Source organism: Hemicordylus capensis, chromosome 5, assembly GCF_027244095.1.
Source record: "Hemicordylus capensis ecotype Gifberg chromosome 5, rHemCap1.1.pri, whole genome shotgun sequence".
NCBI classification, from domain to species: Eukaryota; Metazoa; Chordata; class Lepidosauria; order Squamata; family Cordylidae; genus Hemicordylus; species Hemicordylus capensis.
The window spans coordinates 33,012,834-33,019,250 of record NC_069661.1 but is presented as its reverse complement, the minus strand read 5'-3'; the positions used below and the strand labels follow the sequence as shown (position 1 = coordinate 33,019,250).

Genomic DNA, 6,417 nt, shown 5'->3' with positions numbered 1-6,417 from the left:
ACGCCCCGCGTGAAGGAGGGGCGAACGGTGGAGAAAATCCTGCTGCTGCTGCTTCGTCTTCTTCTCCAGACCAGCTGCCAGCATCATTTTGCAAGAGGATGTGCAAGCTCCAAACCCTGCTATAGTAGAGAAGAAGAGTTGCTTTGTAAAAGTTGAGCCTCGCCATCTTTCTTTTCTACCCGCAAAATGTACGAGCCTGGCGCTGAATCAGCGCCGCTGATAAGAAAACTAGCTGCCTTTGTAGATAGCGGGAAGAAGCACTTCTCCGCCTCCCGGGGAAGTTTCTGCACTTGCAAGCGCTCCTGGGTGCATCCCGGGGTTGCTGCAGTGCTGATGTTTTCTTGTGGGTTGGTTTGCTTCTGCTGTTCTTTGCAGATTTAGAGGCGCTCTTGTCCCTCGACTTCCGGACCTCCAAATCCCTTTTAGTCTGTCCCAGGTGGTGTGGTCACGTTAAAAATACGGGGTGGGGCTCCAAAAACCTTTAGGTCCGGGCTCCAGAATTACTTAGGTTAAGTGTACCCTCATGACGTCCAGAACGTCATCGAAGAAAGCTCAGCCTTTCCAAAATGGAAAGGTACCTCTCAAGCGCAGTGAAGTCTGTTCTGTGTAGTCTCTGTAGGGAACAAAAGGGAGGGAGCTACTGCGCACCCTTCCTACATTGCTCCAACTGGCCCTGTTTGCCAAGGGCTCGTTCACTAGTATCCGTCCCTATTTTGTCTTCTGAAAAGATGTTTTGTAAAGTGTGATTAGGATTCATATTCACATGCTAAAGTTTTAATTCAGTTTTATTAGCTGGCTAAACTTACTAGAGGAAGTCCTGTTGACATTTAGTACTCCTTTTGGAGTAACTCCTGATTTATTCACCTACTCTGAGGTGAATAAACTAGGATGTCATTTTATTTGAAGAATCTCTGTGCTGCCTTTCAACTTTAAAAAGTTTTCAAGGCAGAGCTCTTTAGGTCTTGGCCCCTCCACGTATTTAGTTTTTTAAAATTATAAATCCCTTTCTGGAGGACAATTCAAGGTGGCTTACAATGATCAGTTGCAATACATACATGCAGTTAAAATTATGAGTAGTGAGCAGGTGCAACTTGACATGCTTGGAAATGTGCACACACAGAGATAAAATACTAGTCTACTGTTTCTTTTTGGGCTTCCTCACCCTCTTACCCAGGTAGTAGATGTTCCTCCTGACTCTGTTTTTTAAATTACAGATTGCAACAGTTCCATATGACCTATTATTTCATTTAACATGCTATATAGGACAGAACATGTCAAAGGAAGGTAGGTAACCTGCCTCTAATGAAAGTTTAAAAATACCCTTGATATAAAGCAGTCACTTGACACTCATTAGATGTATTTCAAAAAATAAATATTGTTCATTCCATCTTTAGATCCTCCCCCCTCCCTTATTTCTTCAGAAATTTAGTAAGCGCACAGTAAATTACAGCCATATTAAGTTACTACTCAGGAGTTACTCTAAATAATTACTAAATTTCAGTAGGACTTTCTCTAGTAAATTTAGCCAAGATGTCAGCCAGTATTGCAGAGAAAATGAATGCAACAAAGCACAGGAAGAAAAGAGCTTTTAGTAATGGGGAAAAGAGTGGCCATGCCTGAGGGAGTGATCCTTAGTGTCTGAATCAGTGTTTCCTCTAACAGAGATTCCCAGATGTAGTTGGCTACAACTCCCAGCATCCCCAGCTGTAATGGCCTTTGGCTGGGGATTATGGGAGATGTAGTCCACAACATCTGAGAATCCCTCTTGGAACACTGGTCGGAATAGGGGTGTGTTACAAAAGTGTCCCTATTTTCATATGTGAAATGTTAGGGATGAAAGTATGTCACTATTTTAAGTCCTATTTAACTTCCATTCCTATTTTCCAGTTTATGTGCCATAGGATATAAGTCGGTGCTACGGTGGACATCTGGGACCAACCAGTTGATTGATTGATTGATTGATTGATAAATTTATATACCGGCTTTCATTAAAATAATCCCATGGTGATTTACACAAAAAGTAAAAACAAGGCTATAAAAATGACACAATTAAAATATTAAGCTAAAATATAAAACAAATCTGACTAAAAAGATTTAAAATGCAAGCATAAAAATTGTACAAAATACAAAGAAGCAGCAGTAGAGACAATTATATACAAGCCTGGGTAAAAAGCCAAGATTTAACACGCTTTCTAAAAACTGTGATGGAGACCAAGGAGCGAATAACTACCAGGAGAGCATTCCAGAGTCTGGGGGAAGCAACAGAGAAGGCCATGTCCCACATGCATGACAACTGAGCCTCCTTTATTGTCAGTACCCGGAGCAGAGCCCCCTCAGATGACCTTGTCAAGCGGGCAGCAAACCTTGGGAGCAGGCGGTCCCTCAGGTATCCTGGGCCTAAAAGGTTAAGGGCTTTAAAGGTCAAAACTAGCACCTTGAATTGGACCCAGAAACAAACTGGGAGCCAGTGAAGCTCTTTCAAAATGGGTGTGATCACTGTGATGTGATCTCAACAGGCAGCTCCAGATAGAACCCTAGCTGCTGCATTTTGCACTAGCTGCAGTTTCCGGATATTCTTCAAGGGCAGCCCCATGTAAAGTGTGTTACAGTCATCCAGCCGTGATGTGACTAAGGCATGGGTTACTGTGGCCAGATCTACCTTCTCAAGAAAGGCGCACTAGCCAAAGCCATGCAAAGGCACCCCTGGCCACCGCCTCCACCTGAGCTTCCAGAAGCAGAGCTGGGTCCAGTAATAGCAATAGCAATAGCACTTACATTTATATACCGCTCTATAGCTGGAAGCTCTCTAAGCGGTTTACAATGATTTAGCATATTGCCCCCCAACATTCTGGGTACTCATTTTACTGACCTCGGAAGGATGGAAGGCTGAGTCAACCTTGAGCCCCTTGGTCAGGATCGAACTTGCAACCTTCTGGTTACAGGGCGGCAGTTTTACCACTGAGCCACCAGGGTCTCCACTGGGGGGCACCAGTAATGCCCCCAAGCTGCATACTTGCTCCTTTAAGGGAAGTGCAACCCCATCCAGAACTGGTTGAATCCCCTCATCCCGATTGGCTCTCCTACTGACCAGCATTACCTCCATCTTGTCCGGATTCAGTCTCAGTTTATTAGCCCACATCCAACCCATCACGGCCTATAGTCCCTGATTTAGGACATCCACTGCCTCCCTAGGATCAGGTGACAAGGAGAGATAGAGCTGAGTGTCATCTGCATATTGCTGACAACTCAGTCTAAGTCCCCAGATGACCTCTCCCAGCGGTTTCATGTAGATGTTAAACAGCATGGGGGACAAAACCGAACCCTGCTGGACCCCACAGGCCAATGGCCATGGAGCCAAGCAATAGTCCTCCAGCACCACCTTCTGGACCTTCCCCCCAAGAAAGGACTGGAGCCGCTCCAACGCAGTACCTCCAATTCCCATACTCAAAGAGGTGATCCAGAAGGATACCATGGTCGATGGTATCAAACGCCGCTGAGAGGTCCAGCAGAACCAACAGGGATGCACTCCCCCTATCTAGTTCCCGGCGTAGGTCATCCACTAGAGCAACCAAGGCAGTTTCAGTCCCATATCCGGGACTGAAAAGTTATTCTTATTCAGCATTGGTATACCATGCTTGTTGGGGTTTAAAAAATGTATATATTTCTATCCCACTTTTCTGCCTAACAAGAGGCATCCAAGGTCGCTGACAGTGAGCCACAATTAAAATACAGAATTAAAAAACAAGGAGAGCTGGTCTTGTGGTAGTAGTTGTGCTGTCGAGTCACTGTCGATTCCAAGCGACCACAGAGCCATGTGGTTTTCTTTGGTGGAATACAGGAGGAGTTTACCATTGCCATCTCTTGCACAGTATGAGACGATGCCTTTCAGCATTTTCCTATATCGCTGCTGCCCAATATAGGTGGGTCTTGTGGTAGCAAGCATGGATTGTCCCCTTTGCTAAGCAAGGTCTGTCTTGATTGCAGAAGGCCCCAGGTTAATTCCCTGGCATCTCCCGGTGGTAGGTCTGGGGAAACTCCTGCCTGTAACCTTGGAACACTGCTGCTGGTCAGTGTAAACAAAACAGTACTGAGCTAGATGGACTATTGGTCTGACTTGGTATAAAGCAATTTCCTATGTAACAAGAAAAAGCAAAGGTGAGTAATAACAGTCTCTGGGAGGAAGGTGATGGCAAATGTCCACTCCTCGGATCTCGGGTGCTGCTGCAGATCTTCCAGCTGATGCTCTTCAAACATTCTGTGGTGACTATAAGAGGCCACACACACACACACACTGAATTGTGCTACTTAGCAAGGGCCAGGTAGCACCAGATGTTTTTGTCCCTGAGGAGCACTGGATCTTCTCACCCAGGCAGCTTGTGGCTCCTGGCTGTTATTTCGGGAATCCCACCCTCCTGGTGGTAGGGTGGAACTTATGAAGGCTCAATGGATGATGATGATGATTGTTGATGGGAAACATCCGCTCTCTAGGCCTTAGGTGTTATATCTGCTTTAATGTTGTTATGTAGGATGTCACTCAAAATCACTTAATAAAAATCTATATATACTAGCCGACCCTGCGTGCTCTTTGGAGCTGGCGGTTACCTCTTCCCCCTACCTTCTGCCCCAGTGTTCACTTCCAGGCCCAGCAGCCTCTCCTCCCCACCTCCACTTCTGCCCCCCCTTTCTCCCCCCCCCCCACTCCTGGGCCTTGCCTCTGCGGCCAGGCCTGCCGCCGCCATGGCAACCTATTCTCCTGGGAGCACCTCAGCCAATCAGGCCTGTCTGCCGCCCAGCCAATCAGCTAGGCGCTGGGATGCACATTCCAAGGCACACCCAGGAGAATTAATATCTATATATATAATTCTCCTGGGTGTGCCTTTCGAATGTGCGTCCTGGCAGCCCAGCTGATTGGCTGGGCTGCGGGAGCGCCTGATTGGTCCTGGCGCACCCAGGAGAATTGGCTGGCTGGGCGGCTGCAGAGGCAAGGTGGCGGGCCAGGCTGCGGCGGAGGCAAGGTGGCGGCGGCGGGCCCCAGCCCGGCCGCATATGTGAGGCGGTGGGAGCAGCCCGGCCCGACAGCGCGGTGGTGGTGGTGCGGCGTGGGCGGCCCGGCCCGGCAGCACGGTGGTGGCGGCGGCAGGCCCGGCCCGGCTGCGGGTAGTAGGCGGGACTCGGCCCAGCAGCGGCACTCAGCCCAGCACTCTGCCTGGAGACGCAGATGTTCTGCGCCCGGGCCCACTAGTAATAGATAATTCTCCTGGGTGTGCCTTGGAATGTGCACAGCGCCCCCTGATTGGCTGGACAGCAGACGTGCCTGATTGGCTGAGGCATACCCAGGAGGATTGGTTGCCGCTGCTGCGGCCCAGCTGTGGAGGCCAGAGGCAGTAGGCCCGGCGCGGCCACGGAGGCAAGGCCCAGGAGTGGGGAAAGACAGTTGTGGGGGCAGAAGTGGCAGTGGGGAGGAGATGCGGCTGGGCCCGGAAGCAGAGACTGGGGCAGAAGGTGGGGGGAGAGGTAACCGCTGGCCCCAAAGAGCGCACAGATGCTCTGTGCAAGATCGGCTAGTATGTAATAATATAATCTGCGCATCTGCGCCCCTTGTTCTCCCTGGCTACCCCGCCTTCAGCCCCTTCTCCCTAACTCTTCCCCCAGGTGTCTCTAGCCACCGCCCACCCTCTCGCTTCTCTCCCCCCCCCCCCCGCTTGTGGTTTCTGTCCGGCTTGCTGGCCCTGCTGCCGCTTCCTCACACTGGCAGCGCGCAGTGCCCGCCACGGCTGGTCCCACCACCGTCTGCCCACCCATCTGCTATTTCCCTGGGCAGCAGCTCAACAGTGAGTCTCATGAATCCTGCCGCACGTGAGCTCCACCGCCCAGCCCATCCGGTGCCTCGGCTTCTCAGCCAATCCGCTGGGTTGCCGGGACGCATCCCCACAGAGGCACGTCTACGGGGATTAATAATATAGATGATGGTGATGATGATGATGTCTGAAAGCATTCCCTCAGCCCCTTCAGCTCTTGAATTTATTATTCTGTTTTGTTTAGCGTATTTGTATACCGCCCAAAACTTCTGTCTCTGGGTAGTTTACACTAAAACAATACAAATTACAACAGAATAAAAAGGTTAAAACACTACAACAATTTAATTTTTTTTAAATGTTAAAAACTATTAAAACAGTATTTAATTAAAAGCAAGGGTGAACAGATGCATATTTAAGGATTTTTTAAAGGTTGCTAGAGATGGGGAGACTCTTATTTCAGCAGGGAGTGCATTTGAAGTGTATTTAGGCATTTACAACCACATACTTTCTAAGGAACTCAGGGTGGTTTACAGAAATTACAGTCATACAAAAAATAATTATTCACCATCAACTGAGCCTCAGATGATAGTGGGACACAGAGCAGAGTCTCTTTAAAAGA

At 48.8% G+C, this 6,417-nt stretch overlaps 1 protein-coding gene across 10 annotated transcripts in view; it reads left to right on the top strand.

Annotated features, from left to right (window-relative positions):
• The window catches only part of LOC128327415 (sodium/hydrogen exchanger 9B2-like), a 77,946-nt gene that overhangs the window by 59,137 nt on the left and 12,392 nt on the right, over positions 1-6,417 (top strand). The window lies entirely within an intron of this gene.